Source organism: Pteropus medius, unplaced genomic scaffold (genome assembly GCF_902729225.1).
Source record: "Pteropus medius unplaced genomic scaffold, Ma_sr-lr_union100, whole genome shotgun sequence".
Lineage (NCBI taxonomy): Eukaryota > Metazoa > Chordata > Mammalia > Chiroptera > Pteropodidae > Pteropus > Pteropus medius.
In genome coordinates, this window is record NW_024349801.1 from 23,360,604 (window position 1) to 23,378,603 (window position 18,000).

At 39.6% G+C, this 18,000-nt stretch overlaps 1 protein-coding gene across 19 annotated transcripts in view; it reads right to left on the reverse strand.

Annotated features, from left to right (window-relative positions):
• Positions 1-18,000, reverse strand: part of SEMA6D (semaphorin 6D) — a 53,708-nt gene that overhangs the window by 25,902 nt on the left and 9,806 nt on the right. For 2 of the 19 annotated variants that reach the window (XM_039888217.1, XM_039888216.1), the window contains exon 2: positions 3,077-3,213. The exons of the other annotated variants lie outside the window; for them this stretch is intronic. The gene's annotated coding sequence lies outside the window, so the exon portion shown is untranslated. The remainder of the gene's footprint in view (positions 1-3,076; positions 3,214-18,000) is intronic. 19 annotated transcript variants of the gene reach the window in all.

The following is an 18,000-nucleotide window of genomic DNA, read 5'->3' on the forward strand; positions in this document are numbered from 1 at the left end:
AAACACACCAACTTCTTAAGAGAGAAAGATGAGGCCTAGCTTTGTAAAAATATAAAACATTGGAACCTTGTACAATCAAAAAAAAGAAAAACAATAGATAGCCGAAGATGGCCGTGACAGAAATGAGCACGACGGTGTGTTCCTTTTTCAGGGAGGACCGCAAGGCTTTCAAGGCTATCTTGTGACAAGAGAAATTAAAAGCCTTTTCCTTTGTTATCTTCTCCATACACGTAGTCCCAGCCGGGCCTGGCTGCTCCCCTTCGGCCTCCAGGAAAGGAACCATTCTAGACGAAGGAAGGCCTCGGGGTTCCAAGGGATGAATGTGATGCCAAAGGACTCAGCCTGTCTTTGGAACACTGCCTTACTCTACCAGATGACCTGCTGGGGCTGCCATATGGCCTGTACGTGACATTTCTTTCAGGATAATAGGGCCTGGGTCCATGCCTGGCTCTGCCCTTTGGGCTGGGATGACAGAAGTAGAATATGTTTGTTCTGATTCTCCTGACTGTCTAATGTCACCACTATGGAGCCATAGCTTTCAATATCCTCCGTGGTGCCTTTTCAGGTTTTCAAAGAACATGACTAATGATCAAGCAAGGAAAGACTGAGGATGGGCTGCTGCTACTCTTCCTGGGAGAGAATAAGCAAATATATTAAGGGACTTAGGATCCCAGGATGGTTAAGCTGGTGCAGAACCCAGATGTCATGAGAGTTCAGTGATCTATGTTCGCCATCACTGCCAACAACAACAGGAAGGAGCTCATGTCTTCACGTTTTATATTCTGCGAACCACCTCACCCGAGGTTCTCGGGTCATGTCATGATTTAAAACTGTGGTCAAAGGGTTTACAGAAGGATTAAACTCTAACAACCCAGAGAAAGGAAAGTGGTCTTTTAAAATTTTTTAAAAGCCTAGAATTCCTGGTCCAAGTCCTATGGGTTTCAATTGCCAAAAATACGGCCTTTGTATTTTCTCTCTGCATTGGAAAACATAGTAACAGTTACTTGTTTATGGCAAATGTGGAGAATGATTACGAAGGATCCAAAGCACTACTATTATCCACATTCCATTGGAAAATTCAGTTCTGACTTGTTTTTTAAAATGCACTTCCTGGGTGAAGAGGGCATGGGACTCCACTATTGTTGTAACTTCCTGTGAGTTTATAATTACTTCAATATATATATACATATATAATTTAAAATATATATATATATATTTTATATATATATATATATATATGTAACTTCCTGTGAGTTTATAATTACTTCAATATATATATACATATATAATTTAAAATATATATATATATATATATATATATATATATATATATATATATATATATATATATATATATATATGTTGTCTTACTGCTACAAATGGGGTTCCCAGTGAGTTAGGTTCAATCCAACAGTCCTGGACTAAACAAGAAGCTGTAACTAATAGTGAGAACAATAAATGGCCCAAGTGAGTTCTACGGCCAGCAAGAGCTCTCGGAGGGCCTAGACTGAGTCAGTTTTACCGTGACTCACCTGTGGACCTTTGTCAGGGCTCCATATCTGATATCTATGAGCTTTCAAAACCTCTAGGTCCACAGAGGCAAAATGGGGGTTTAAGTAAATTGGTGCCAACTGCTGATTTTTACTAAATCGACGTGACACCCAGAGGGTGTGAGAAACGCTGGGCCCTTCCTCCTACGTGGGGTGGAGTCTGACTGAAGGCAGAGCAGTAGAGTACCAGGGTTGCAGACATGGACCCTGGAGCCTGAATGCCTATGTAGGAATCCCAGCTTTCCCACTTAACTAGCCACCTGCCCTTAGGCAAGCCGGTTAACTCTCTGTACCTCAGTTTCCCTGTAAGTTGAGGATAATACTAGCAGCTACCTCACAGAGTTGCTGTGAGGGCTGAATGAGTTATTTAAAGAGCATACGAGGGTTCCTGGAACCTGTTATATGACTGGGTGAGTAACAGGCAACTGTTCAAGGCTAATGGCATTGAGGAAGGGCTATGTGGTTCTAATGCTATTGCGGGAGATAATTATGCTTCAAGTGTCATATTACCCTTATCTACATTTATTTTCGCCTCCCTTTATGAATCACCTTGGGCAGCAAACACATCTGGAGATAATAGTGAGTTAAGAAATCTGGATTCTATTCTTCACTCAGCCTCTAAGGAGCCAAGAGGCCATGAGAAGCCCAATTTACTTCCTCTGACTTCAGTTTCCTCATCTATACAATGAGAGGTTGGGCTAGAATCTTAATCATCTCTAAGGCTTCCTCCAAGTCACTGGATTTTATGATTCTGAGTTTGGTGTCTGGGTTGAAAAAGGTTCTTTACCAAAAGTAAAACGATTCTTAATTCGCACTTCTAAATTTTTCCTATAAAATTGGCATCACCTAGGATACAGAGTACATGTACACTTTCTGAATCTTGAGACGGGATTGGATCCTGCCTCTGATCTGTAACCATAAATGGGCTCTATAGTACAAACTGGTTGATGTGTTAAACACTGAATGAGTCTCCGCTGGCACTTATGAATGTGGATTTGACATTCCCGGATGGAATGGTAGAGGATGCGTAGTTCACCTGCCTCGTAGTCAAGTGGCCCTGCCTGTAAGCACTGCTTCCAGCGTCCCTGGACCCAGGGGTAAGGTGATGCAGCCCTTCCCCCAGGTCAATGGATCACTTCCAATTTCTTCTTTAAATTGTGTGATATGCTTGTGGGAAGCTCAGGTCCCATATACCCAGGACTTATAGGTTTCTTAGTGCCCCCAAACGCAGTCTGTAGTTGATGGAGGTATTTCATTAACTTCTGTGCGTAAGGGTAGAGATCAGGGACTCCCAGGTCTCAGTGATAGTCACTGTAGACCAGGAATTAGGCAATGAGCTTTTCACTTTTATAGCATCTTATTCTTTCCAAAGCAAATATGTCTTATCTATTTCGGTCCTTAAAGGTTTAGGGCAGAAATTATTATCTCCACTGAACTTCATGTCAGCCTCATGAGGACAGAAGTCTGTTCTGTTATCTGCTTTATCTTTATAACCCACCATAGTGTCAGGTATACCCAGTACCTACTTAGAGAATGTTTGCTGAGTTAGTGAATGAATATCCACTTGACGTGAGGCTGTTAATAAGAGGCTTCTGGAACATCTGTCTCTAGGTCCACTGCTCAGTCACCTCCATGGCTAATCTCAGAGAGGCGCAAAATGAATCTGTACAGGTAAAAATAAAAGTAGGTTGCACGGTGACGTCCAGAAGTGACCTTACAAATACGAAGCCCAAGTGTGAGACAGCATTTAAATGACGCCTCTCTTAGTGCCTCTGTACCTTTGTGTGTGCTGCGCGCATCACCTGGAATGCCCTCTGGTCCCTTCCTCTTCCTTTACATGGCCAATTTCTAATCAGAAATCACTTCCCACCAGGATTTTCCCTCTTTTCCACTTTCTGCCACCAAAACCAGGGCTCATTTTTATCAGGGCTCATACCAAACAGTGCACTACATTTCTTTACTTTCTCAACTTCCCCTTCTCTCCCCCAGCCCCACACCCTGAGTCCCTTGAGTGCGGGGAATTTGTCCTTTCTGTTCATAAATAAATTCTTTAAAAGGTTGCTGGTAAACAGGTTTTTAATAGTTGTCTGTTGAATGAATTGTTATATGCAGCCCTGTACTTTATTAAGAAAAAAAAAAGTTGAAAAATCTCTGAAGAACACTTTTCTCACTGATGGTGAACTGCTAGGGACAGGTTACCCACAGTCTGCAGTAGTGAACACAGGCACACACCAACATAAAATTACGCTGCAGTCTGTGTGGAAGGCATTCTCTCTTACAGCTGCTGATCTGACCACAGTAAGACTTGGGCTTCCACTGTTTTTGCAATTGGTGGGATGAACATATAGGGCTGACAAATGCTCCAGTGATATTCTCTGGCCCATTTCCTATAATGATCAGTGTCTTGGCGTTGGGGCCCCACATTTTATCCTAGTCACCGAAAACATCCTTGAGAGGTAAAGAAAAGTGTTGCTTTAGGCATGCAAACAGTCTGAACACTGTTAGAAAGACAGAAAGAAATCAGCTTAATTACCTTAGAAAGGAAAAGTGTGGCTGGCTTTCCTCTCACCACCTACTTTTTTTTCCCAACTGGTCGTATCTATATCGAGCTGGGGAGAGAGGGAGAGCTACCTCTTTCATGTTGTGCACACTAAAGGTCCCAGAGCACCTTTGAGGTTTTGGGATCTCAAGGAGAGGCAGCCAGTAACACAGGCACAACCCTTGACCCAACAGGGGTGGGGGGCACCGCTTCCAGAGATGCTCTAATCAAAAGTTCCCTGGCCCTAAGCTCTATCTCAGGTGAGTTGATTCTACCTTCTCTGCAACCTGCCCAAGAGAGAGGAAGAAATGGAGGCCACTGAGAAGGTTGAGAAGGATCCCGCAGCAAGGGTATCACCTGCATATGCGGGCTTCTGTGGCCTCCCACGCACTGTTGCTTCTTTGGAGGTGAGATAAGGGAGCATCGCGGCTGACTACCTCACTGTGGCTTTTTAAAGGGACAAGTGAGAAAATGTGAGTAAAAATACTTTGTAAATTGTAAAGGTGCTATACAAGTGTGAAGAAGTAGTATTATTATCAGTGCTTTATTTAGTCGCAGTTTGCATCGGGATTGTATACTGATATCACTTATGCTTTTGCTCAAATAAATATTAACATTTCTATTTCCATGGTTGCAGACATTCTGTAAGTCTCAGGCCCCACTGAGCCTCCTGCCCTTGGCTCCTTCTAGAACACCTTCCCGGCTTCTCTGACTGGCAAGTTCATAATTGTCCCTTAGGACCTATCACCAATTTGAGCTCTTTTCCATCTCTTTCTCTAGTCTCCTTTTGCAACACTCCATCTATTTCAACTATGGGTTTACCATGGTGGGGTAGCACTGGCCATCTACTTTCTGTCTTTCTGAGTAGATGGTGAGTTCTTAGAAGGCGAGATCTATGACTTACTAGTAGATATAAGTTCATGGGCCAATGCAGGAAATATTTCCCGTTCCTGCTCCATGAGAGCAAAATTTCCCTGATAACATACTCATTTTCATTTTCACGTGACAAACCTGGAGTTATCTATAATATGCACATGCTGGAGACTGGAAAAGTCGAGACAGTAATGATCACAACAAGGCATGGTCGAAAGCTAACTAAGCACTAGGCACTGTGCTAAGTACCCCTAGGAGGTTGGTGCTATTTTTTCAAATCTGCAGATGAAGAAATGAAGAGGTAATCTGCTTTCAGTCATAAAACTAAGTTTATGTCAGTTTGCTTCCAGGGTCTGTGGTCTTAATCACTGCACCAGAAAAAAATAATGCAGAAGAAACAGAAAGAAGAGGAGGAAGAGGTGTTTGTAATTTATTTAGATAAGAATCCTATCACACTTTTAGCTTGATTTTATTATCGTTATTTTAAGATGCAAATGGCGATATTTCCCCTACATCCTTTTTTCCAGTCTATTGACCTAGTAGGTAATTGTATCAGACAAATAAATAAAGTTTCTATGAAACAATAAAATAGTAAGAGAGGAGTTAAGATCCTGCCTCCTTGGGTCTTGGGATTTGGTTTCCACCTCTTCTTCCTACCTCCACCTTTGAAGTGGTCAGAGATTTCTTCCCTACCATCCATGACCCAACATGAAATCCTTTCAGTTGTTTCCAGGGATGACAGGGAAGGGATGCAGCAGCCACCCTCCCCCAAGGTCAGGGAATCTCCTTGTTCAGGTGCTCTCGTGTGGAAACAAACTGAAGGCGGAAGGCCCAATGGGCTCTGTTGGCTCCTAGGTCCTTCAGAGTTAAAGAGAGGCTCCCTCTAGAACCCCTTCCTTAAAGTAGATGCCAGGGGGTGTGCTTAAGGAGCTAGGTCTCCACCTCTGGGAGACCTGTCTACTTTTCTTACTTTCTCTCTTCACTGACCAAGAGTAAAGCATGAGATTCTCATCTACACTCTACCTCAATGTCATGAAATAGTGTGTCAATGTGTGAAGCCCAAAGGAGCCATAGGATGATGGCTCATCTTCCTACCATGTCTGATAATAAACACCCTCATACAATCCAGTGAGGAAACAGGGTTTAAGAATGTTCTGGCTCCACCACCCATTAGCTATGTAATCTTGGAAAAACTACTTCATCTTGCATCTGTAAAAAATGGAAAATAATTGGACTCAGTTTAAAGGGTTGTTTTGAGGGTTATAGACTTAATACACAGAAAGCTTTTAAAACTGTGCCTGGCAAATAAGTGCAGTAAGTATTAGTTATTATTATAGTTGTTGCTGTTAGTATTGTTATTATTAGCATCACTCTCCTCCTCTCTACTGTGTCCCCTGCCCCATGGTAATCTAATCTTTTCTGAAGGCCACTTCTGGTAATTTTAGTGTAATCTTCTTGGAATATTCTTTGGAAGACCGAACAAAGAAGCTGCCTTCGACTATTTTCCATTTCCTGGCACTAGTAATAGGAACGCCTAAATAGACCACTTAGCAGTCAGGTGAGATTCTTAGAAATATGGCTGTCAGCACATTAGAAATTAAGCATTTTGCCAGTTTAAATGTACCAAATATACTTAATGTTATTCCTCTTCTTGAGATGCGTTACACACTCTAACATCTATCTTACTAGAAAAGAGCCATGACACAGATAATTAAAGGCACTGAGATCTGACATCTTGGGGAAGGTTGGCGAGTGGAGGGAACACTGCTAGATTCCTAGCAGTGGAAAAATTGGTCCAAGAGACACTGGACTGAATTCCTTGTTGTAGGAAAGGTGAATTAGGTAAATGGAGAACTCACTTCTGAAGTATTCTGGAAGGCAATGTGGAGGTTAGTGCTACAATACCTCCCAGTCCATGGTGTTCAAGTAGCTAGATTATCAGTCTCTCAAAAGGCTAGAAATACTGTACAGCAGTTTAAAAACATGGTCCTCAAATATTTTTATTCTGTTCCCATTTAGAAGTGGGTATATCTATCCTTCCCTTGAATCTGGGGTATGACTGCTTGAATAATAGATTATGGTGGAAGCGATGTGTCAGTTTCTGGGCCCAAAACTCAATGACCGGGCAACTTTTTGAACCCAGTCACCACAGTATGAGGAAGCCCAAGCTGCTTGTGGAGAAGCCTTCACGAAGAGGCCCATGCGGAGAGGGACTAATGCCCTGGGTGAGCCCGCAGCTGACAGGCAACACACACACTGGCCCCCATGTGAGTGCGCCATCTTAGAAGTGGATCCTACAGCCCCTAGTTGAATCACTCCAGTTGACACTATGTGGAGCGGAGACAAGTCTCTCTGCTGAGCTCTGTCCAAACTGTAGATTCATGAGTCAAATAAATGATATATTTTTTTAAACACTTGGTTTTTGGATGGTTTCTAATGGAATTATATAATTGATATATTCTATGTTTTGGGGAGAATCCTTTCCTGAACCCTTTCATGTAGTCTCTCTATCCTGAAATATCACTTTCTTTGCTCTCGCCTTTTAGATCAGCTGAAGACCGAAATTAGCTGTCAGAGATGGATATATTGCAGAAACACAGGGAGTCTTTGGTCAGAATGCAGATGCTATGACAATCCCCAGTAACAGTCTTCAGATTGTCTTTCTATGTGTCGAACAGTATAAAACTTGTCCCTAAATTGTCGTCTCCATCTGTTAAAATCAAGTTTCTTATTATTAATCATAGAAATAAAAATTATATCAATGAGGTACAATTTTACACTGGCTTTTTTTGTTTTACAGGATAATATTTAATGTGAAGTTGGGATGAAATCAATATATTCCCCATGGCAGGATAAACTAGTACAACCATTTAGGAAATAATTTGGCAATGTATAACACACAAGCTCGCTCCCATCCATGCACATTAATAATACCAACCTTTGACTTAGTAATTTTACTTCTCATAATTTATCCTAAGTGAATAAAGTAAGAAGAGGATAAAAGAACCTTAATAAAGGAAGATGATTATTGTTAACTTACTTATCATGGTGAAAAAATTGAAAACAGGTTAAATTTCTAAACATGGAGAAGTAGTTAAAATAAAAGCATACTACACCAGCCTTATGAAATGTTATGCAACTATTAGATGATAATAATGAAGACCAGTAATCTTTAGTTTATGTAATACGAAGTGGGAAGAAAAATCAGAATATAAAACTATGTGCCCGCTGATTACAACTTTATAAAAACAGAGATACACACAGATAAAAATTCAAAGGGAACAGATAAAGATAAAATGTTATATAAAAGTTTATATTAGGATGGTTCCCCTATAAAAACAAAATATTTTTTAACGTTTTACAAAGGAGGATGGAGAAATGAACCATTAAAAAAATAAAATCACCCTCCAATCCAATTAAGCTGAGCATTTTCTTGGTAAGACAATGGTTGCTCTTCTGCTGAACAGAAAACAAGAACTAATTCTTGGATCCTATGGAATATATATCTTGAAATATATACCTTACTTTAGATGGTAACTTCCTAGAGAATAAGTCCTCTATCATTTTATGTATTATATTTATACTCTGGGTGTTCAGTAAGAGAAAAGAGAGGTAATTCAGAGATTGCAGTTAAATTAGCATATTATAATTTTCACTTTGTTCCTCCCCCCTTCCGACCTCTCCCTTTTTCCTTCCTGGACTTCTAAAATATAAAGTGCTAAAATAACACCAGCAACAACAATTTTTATTTTTAGAGTGAACTTTAATCCGATTTTCACAAAGATTCATACCAATTCAAAATCTGCTGTTCCTTTGGTGCTAGTAATATAGTGATTGCCTCCTGCATTCAAAATTAAGAATTACAGTCACACAGGAGAAAGAAAACTTGGCTTAGACTTCTCGATGGTCAAATGTACACCAGCAAAAGCAAATGGAACACTGACTACAATTGTGTACTTGGATATTTAAAGCCCAAATCATTTTTACCCCAGTTGTTCAAATATTGGCATTAAAGCCTTTTTTCTCTACTCTCAAAACATGCAGAGAAAAATGGAGAAGGAAAGCCTGGTTCATTCAAATCCCAAACTTCCCCTTAGAGCCCTGTGAATGAAGTGGCAGGAAGTAAGGACACTTTCTCTGCCAGCCTTCTTGCTCTTTGCTGAAGTCATCACCCTACTTCACCAGGATCTAAATAAGTGTCAATCTAAGGTGTTAAGTAAACTTCTATTAAAGTTGACATTTAAATTTGTATTTAGCAAAACATTAAATATATATTTTTATAAACTAATTTTCAAGTGGAACTGTTTACATTTCACCTTAAAAAGAAACGGCTGCTGGAACACCAAATCTATTTCAGAATTTTAGTCACATTGAGCCATTTTTCTTAGTCATAAAATAAATACCATAGCAAATAAGAATAATGTAATTCTGCCTCTAGTTAGAGCAACAAGAAGTCAGACTTCAGCTCTCTCTGTGGCCCATTTCAAATCAGCCCACTCAGTGCTAATACAAATGTAAACACATCTGTCAATCAACCGTCAGGGCTGAAGAAATATCTTGGGAACTAAAATGTAAACTTTTATTTGGTTCCAAGGTTTCTAAGCTAAGCATACTATAGTACATAATAAAATGAGCGAAAGTCAAGATGTTCTCCACCAGGATAAAATAAAATTAAATACAGTTAAGTTAAATTAAAATAAGTAAATTAACAAACCCCTAAACTGAGTAACTTTTAGGGGACCTGACATGATACTTCTAGCTCTAGAAGGTAGAAAAAATTACCATTTTCCTCTCTCACATATACACCCATACATCCTAAAATATTTGAGTTGTTTAAAAGAATTTATATTAACACCTCTTGATCAGTGTCAAAGTAAAAATTGCTTAATGTTTAAGCGATGAATTCTGTACCACTAAGCATCATGGCTTTGATCTTAATTGGCTTCTGGTACTGTGACTTACACTGGAGCCATTTGCGGGCTTTTAACTCTATGGAAAATCCCCATCTCTTTGCTCAAACAAGCCGACAGCATGCATGTAAAGTGGAAAGGCCCACTTAATGATACAAATGTTTAGGTAAATGATTAGACCTGAAGTGGAGAATTCTCTTGCCATCTAAAATTTGACAGAGTAGAAAGTGGCTTTAGGCAGAATTGAAGGTGCATCTACAAATGATGATTGCAGAATCTCGGTTAATTTAGAGTTGTTTTTCTTTGAAAGGTCTTTATTTGTTGCAATTTGTTGGTGATCCCGACCTGATTAAAAAATGATTCGTATCTAAAGTCTGTGCTAGCCATTAAACAGCCATAAGTTTTAATTCGGAATTTGTGGCAGGGCTCTTGGAGGTGTCAGAATGACTGAACCAGAAAAGAACTTGGTTCTCACACTGAGTAAATGCAGATTGAATGGTGGTACCTCTTTCTTACACTTTGAAGAGATGGGTCTCTACAGAACTAGATATTTGGGCCACCATGAGTACACGGGCACTTTTCCTCAAAGTTAACACTGAGGTATGACACTACGTGGAATACACCCAGAGCTGGCATTCACTTGGTACCGCGTTATAGAGTCTGTTTTAATTGGTCAGTACTCATGTCAGAGGGCTGGCTAAATATTCTGATTATCATCTTACAATATACAAAACTTCTAGGATTGTAAATTAGAGAATTCTCGTGGATGCCAATGTTTGTATAACAGAGTTTTAAGGGCTTGGACATAGACTTATTTTTAAGGTGCAGCCAAAGTATTGGAGTGAGTTAAGTCCCCTCTGGAATATTAGCATAAAATCTATAGAGAGGAAAGAGCAGATCCAAATGAAATAATGCCAATGCTCCATCAATTTGATTTCATGCTGTAAAGCCACCAAACGAGGCCTCGTCTAGAGATCAAAGGTTTCAACTACACAGCTCTTCTTCTCAAGAAGAGTCTCCTGACTTCGACTATTTTTTCTTTCAATCCCATAATCCCCATGGTCCTAATTTTGAGTTCTGAGAGTGTAGTCACCACAGTTATCGTCCAAATCCAGGCAGGCCTGGCATTGTTTTACACTTGTCTTACTGTCTTGAAGTGTGAAGACTACCAGCAGTGACTCTGGAGACCACATCTATTCTGTCTTAGTTTACAGAGAGAACAAGGCCCGGAGAAATTAGTGACTTGCCTGAGTATGTGATACAGTGGGAACTTAGGTCCAGAGTCTGTGACTTTCCAACTCATGTCTGTCTACTCAGATCAACACAGAAGAAAAACAATCGGTGAAAAAGAGCAATCAGAACAGGCCACATGATTTGCAGGGGCCAATGCAAAATGGAAATGTGGGGCTTCTTATTCCAAAAACTATTTAAAATTTCAAGATATGCTACAGCAGAGCATTCTAGGCATAGGGCCAAGTGTGACAGCACAGGTTAACATATCAATGAAACAGACCCTCATTTCATTTTTTTATTTCATTATTCATTATTTCATTATTTCATTATTTACTAGGCTTTGACACTTTGAAGGCAAAGGGGAAGAAAGGCTTTTTGGAATTGAAAATGCTCAAAGCTTATCTGTTGGATGAATAAAAGAATGAATAAATGAATGAGTGAAGGAATACACCTAGAAAATTACTACTAAGACCCAGGGTCAGGTTGATACAGTCACCATGAGCACTTGGTCCATTACTTAAGTGTCACGATTCATAATCTGAAAACACTTCACGACATAATCAACTTTTCCAGCCTGACACAAATAAGTTGCCAGAACCATGACCAAAATATGAGTAGCAATGTGTACATGTGGTAGCATTACTGTGCTTATGTGCTTGAGAAATGCCAGCTTCTTATCAGAATTTGTGTATTTTTTCTGTGTCTTTCTGCATTTACAAGTAGCCACCCAGATGTTTTATGGAACTTATCCATATGCAAAATCTACAAGCCCTTCAGATATGAATGTTTCACACATTGCTGGGTATCTTAAAACTACTACAATTTATAGAGTTTTTATTATGTCAGATACCATGTTAAGTGCTTCGTATATATTTCCTCCTTAAGAAAGACATTATAACATCTCCAAGAGGTTAAGTGGCAGGATTAGAATTTGACCTTAGGACTTTTTGGACTCCTAGCGACTACTAGTTTTTTTGAAGGAAAATAGTGCAGGTTGGCTATACAGAGAAAACACTGCAAGGGCTGATTTTAAGGAATGAGACTTTTATTTGATAAGGTCTGGGTGAAGTTTCATTTCGGTGATCAAAAATGCAACCATAAAACACTAAAAGTAGAAATTTCCAATATTGAAAATCTAGGTGGTTAATTTTACAGCTTACTGCAAAGGCAGATCGGTTGTACAAAGACAGGTACAAAGCTGAACAAAGACAGAGCCTCCTCACCCATATTTTATGGGGCCTGAGGACTGATTTATTGCATTATTGGACCAGGAAAAAGTTGAACAGTCCAGAGTGAAGGAAGAGCCTGGCTACGATTTTCACTTAGGTCACCTGCAATATATTTCATTAAGGCACAAGAAAGAAAAAAAAAGTGAGTAAATTTCCTCCATAGATATAGCATTTACAATATGTAACCAAAATGTATGAAACCTTAACTTTAGAGCTTCAGGGGTTAATGGTTGGTTCTTTTGAAGTAGGAACCATAAGAAAATGTGAATTTATAATTATGAAATGTCTCAGCATTGAAGAGAATAGAATTAGTGTTTCTGTCTACCTATCAAGAAATAAAAGTGCCTTCATAATTATGGCTTATATTTATTACGATGTTTCAAAGTGTTAATCTAGCAGGGGTACCTTGTTTCTCATTTAAAACAAGATACAGGAAAAAAAATAAAGGAAAATATGGAAGCATAGTGAAGGCAATTCATTTTTAATTCTGTCCACTTTTTTTGTAACATTGTCTTCCAATGTCTTATCTTTTATATTTTTAATTGCCTGATTAAATGAAAATTCTATTCTAGGTATGTAAAAATCTTCAAATAATGGCAGAAAAATATTTCTGGACAAACACCGAAGTTTTATAGCTTGAACACACTCATGAATATGTTTATGTAATATACACTGTATATATATATATATAATATACATATATAACAATATATAAATAAAAACACTTTGTAACAAAATGCTGATTTTTGTTTCTGTATCCACTGGTAAGTAAGTTTCTTCCAACTAAGTCATATGTAGTAGTGGTGGTTCCACTCCCCTGCACAAGACTGTGTTAGGCTTTGGGCATGAGAAGGTGTTATGATTCTATCCGCAGAGACCTAGGAGAAGTTGATTCCTAAGGAAGATTTCTTAGGAAGACGTGGTCTCTTGGTCTGCTCAGTTCTCACCAGGAATGTGCCTGTATTATTGGGAACATGAAAAGAGCTAGCTAAGGAGAGTCTGACAGGCTGAGAAGAGCAGAGAACATAGAAAGCATGAGAGTCTTTGATGACGTTGTTGAGCCAAAGAATTAACCAATCTTGGAGCCACCTCATCTCAGGACTTTTTATTACATGACTAAATAATATGTCCTCATTGTTTAAGTAATGTTGAGTTGAGTTTTCTATTGTTTGTAGCCAAACCCTACCTACTGTGTTCTAAGAACAATGCTGGCCAATTCGCAAGCATTCACTTTAATTAACTGCACATCTCTTAAGATAAGGTCTGTTTTCTCCACATAACAGAAAAGGAAACTAAGACTCTTGGAGAAACTAGTGATATACACAGTTTCTCACATCTAGTTAGCAGAGAGGGCAGGATTCCCACCTAAGACTTCAAGTTATTTAAAATCTCTATATGTGTTTGTGTATATGTGTGGTAGTGGTATATTTTAATAACTACCCACACTTATATACCTATGGTGCAGGTGTTACCTGTAGCAGGTAATATGTAACAAAAGATAGCAAATGGGAAAAGTAATCATTACCAAATTTCCTTATCCATTGAGAGTTACTTATTTTCCTTCTCATGGGTCAGATAATTCAAAACTCTATTCTTGAGGCTAGCTGAGAAATCGTGCTAGATAATGTCTGCATTAAATACTTATCGACATGTACGGAGACCATTAATGAGTAAGTGTTTTAAGGGAGATATGTGTCTCTAAAGAAAATACTGACTCAAAGATGGCAAATGTGCTTTAGAGGGGCTACCATGCACCTTCCCTTTTAGCAAATTTGAAAATCTAGGTGGTCATAGAAGCATTTGCTAATCAATCAAGGTATCCTTTTTCTCCTTGACCTTGAATTTGGTCCCACAAATTTCTACAACACAGACTTCGGCAGTTACTATTAAGCAGTTAGGTTTGGCTTTCTACTTTGAAACTCATTTGCCCTATCTGTCCTACATACATGTTCAGTGGGGGATGGCTCTTCAGGGATGGAACTGAAAATTACAGAGAAATTGTGCAACGGTAGCATATCCAACCCCTGAGAGCTGAATGAGGTGCAATTACTGCTAACTGAAAATATTATCTATATATGTCTGAAAATTGAGTCTAAAAACTATATTAGCAGCAATGAAGTTTAAGTGATCCCAAAAGAAAAGGGCAAATGCTGTAAAATGCAAATAGCAATAATAAATTTGAGAAGTTGGACTATTTGTGTGTCTGTCTCTTTTTACAGATAGCTATGTGCACATTCATGAGATTCATGCTTTTTAAAGCACCATGAGTTAGATTTGACTCTACTATTTAGGTCATTAAAACATGAATATATATATAGCATTAAGGAATTCTACGACTAAAAAGAAGCTTGGAGACCATCTAGATGCTCTGTGCTACCCATCCCCACCTCACTTTGTTCTAATGAGAAGACTAAGGCCAGCAAAGCCAGTGCCTTGTCCATAGATATCTGGTTGGCTAATAGTTGAGCCAGGCTAGGTTTCCAGACTTACAGCTGTGTTTTCTTACTCCTTTTTCAAACTGCTCTGGCAGCCTTGTCAGTGATGGGTGCACATTTTGAACTTTAAAACTGCATTAAACCTTAGAGATGAGCTAAGTGTGTGGCAAAGAGAAGAGAAAGATGAAGTAAGAGAGTGAGGAGAGATCTCTGATAACTTTCTGTAGTTCTTTGGAACCTAACAGAACACAAGCTCCTGATTTTCTGATTGACCTCTGAAGACATCAAGCCCCATGACCTAGAGGTGGTCTTGGCTTTCAGTGGATGGGGTGGGGTATTCTTACCTGAGAAACCCCATCCAGTTGGCCAAGAGACCAGCAAAACCAGAGCCAATGCCAGACCCAGCAAGGATGACTGGCTCATCTCTATCACCTTTTATCAACCAATCTTGATGAACTGGTGGCTCCATTAGAACACTTTCCTATAGTCCTCCAAATGCTCCTTCTTTATCTAGTCACCCCATAAAAAACAAGTGGATTCAGGGACCCTGTAAATTCATTTAATTAGGTAAATAATATTCACTCTCACAAGAAAGAATTGACTATATATAGTATGCTTAGTACAAAGTAGGACAAAGATCTGTAAGGTTAATTTTGTGTTGTTACTACAATGATTATACTTAAAAGCCCCCCCCCGCCCCCGAATTGATTATTTTAGAAGGAACAGAGCCCTCCTCACCACTTATGTTCTAGGATTTTACTGTTTCTTCTATTGATTGAATCAAGGAGGTTTTATAGTAAGTGATTGAGATTATGGGCTTTGAAGTCAGAGAGGCTTAGGTATGAGTTCTGACTCTGGCACTGTGTTTTCCTAGAAGGGTACTTAACTGTGGAAGACAGAATAACGCCCCCTTTCCCAAATATGTGAATATGCTGCTTTACATGGCAAGAGGGCCTCTGTATATGTGATTAAATAAAAGATCTTAAAATACGGGAAATTTTCTGGATTATCTGCATAGGCTCAAGGTAATCAAAAGGTCCTTAAAAGATGAAAGAGGGAGGCATAACAGTCCAAGAAGGAGATATGACTATAGAAGTAGAAATCGGAGTCATGGGATGATGGCTGGCTTTGATGACAGAGGAAGGGAACACAGGCGAAGAAGTGAAGGCAGCCCCTCCCTAGAAGGTGAAAAAGACAAGGAAATGGATTCATCCCTTAGCCTCCAGAAGAAACAGCCCTGCTGACACCTTGACTTTAGCCTGGTGAAACCCATTTGGGCCCTGTGACCTCCGGAAATGTAAGGTAATCAATTTGTGTTGTTTTAGGCCTCTAAGTTTGTGGAAATTTCTTAAAACAGCAATAGGAAACTGACGCTCCTTGAACATCTGTGTCCTCCTTGGTAAAATGAGAATAAAAGAAGTATGTGACCCAAAGGGTTGATATGAAGATTATATAAGAGAATGTAAATAAAATACTTCAGCGCCTGGCAGGTAAAAACTTTAAGAACTCAATATATGTTCACTGTTTTTAAGCATAAGATATCATTATATAGTGTAGGGATTTATATATTGCTGATTACAATAAATGGTGGCTTATAAAGTGTAGTTCAATATATCATAATACCTTACAATTGAGCAGCACATATCTGTTTTTTACGAAGCACTTTCACCTCTACTGTCTTATCTGACGCTCACTATAATTATGAGGCCACATATGAGGAGACTCAGTCAGCCTTCAAGCGGGCAGTGCTTTCCCTAGGTCACCCAGAGACTGTATTGTTGGCCAAAGTTGGAGTCAGGGTCATCTGATTCCAAATACAGTAGGCTCTCAACCTCACTGTGGGATTTACAGAAACACACATGCATGGAATGCAGGATCTTCAGAAGAAACAAAAACGATGAGCCAAATGATGATGGTGTCGTTCATCGCAAACCAGCTATCTCCTGTATGATCTCACCCAGTGGAATTTTCTGCCAGGGCCTCTAGCCCCCGCTCCTCTAAGCACAGCCCAAGTATTCTCTCTAATGCATCTAGTCAATTGTGCAAAACACAAGGGAAAAAATTCCATCCTGACCACAGCAGGCAATCACCTTATGCCCTGAAGCATGAAGTTTGATTACCCTTATCTCAGTTTATCATTAAATCAAAAAATGTTGCTATGAATACTGGCCCAGGACTCCATTTATGAAATGATATAGGCCAGAAATAAGTGAGTGCCCTTTTTCTTTCTTAATTTCTACTCACTGTGAATATCTTTTGAAAACTTGGGTGGGGGTGGGGGGGTGGGGGGACCATTTTAGCTTTGAGCAGATTTTATTACTTTCTCTATTCTTTCGTGAGCAAGCCAGGAAGCCTTCAGCTCATAACCATTCTCCTTCTGCTGTAGGCAAAGAGTTTCTGATCTATTACCTAGTGGCCTGCCAACACTAACCTTGAAGTCTAGTGCCTTGCCTGGATGGGAATCTACACTCTGACTGCACTGGAGCATCATTTCTCAAAGTGTGGTTAAGGGACAAAACGTGGCATAAGTCACTTGAGGTGTTTGTTAAAAATGCAGACTCCTGGGCTCCATTCCAGACCCGCAGGTGCTGGGGCCCTGGGAATCTGAATTTTAACCCCATGTGATTTTGATTAATTTTAAAGTTTGAGGACCACTGGTAGATATCAAAGATGTGAGTGATGGTAAGGATGGTCTATGAGTGTGCCTGAATTTCCAAGGTGTTATTCAGGTTTTCATCAGCCCAGGGGCCAACCAGCATAGAACACATGCTGATCATTTACATTTGTCCTTCGACACAACCAACAGTGGCAGCCAGACTTCTGCCATCATGAACCTGAAACAGCTGATATCTGGGTCAAGGATATACAACTAGACGTCAAGGTCTGGGGTAAATCTCCAGGCCACTGGACTTCTGCCAAATTCCCCTTTCTAATCTGGCTGAATGTGTGACAAGGGTAGTGAGTGGGGATGGAGGGTAGCTGGCTGTGAAACTGGCTTCAAGGTTTATGTACTGGTTAAAGAAATAGGACAAAATCACAGGTGAAAAGATGGCATAGTTACAAGGGGTAAATGCATGGACTCTGGAGCCAGACTGCATTTACTTATAGTTAACAGACACTGACATATTTGTAGCACTCGCTACCTGCCAGGCACTATTCTAAGTGCTGTTCAAATATTAATTCATTTATGTCTCACAACAACCCTACCAGGTGGTTACTACCATCATCATC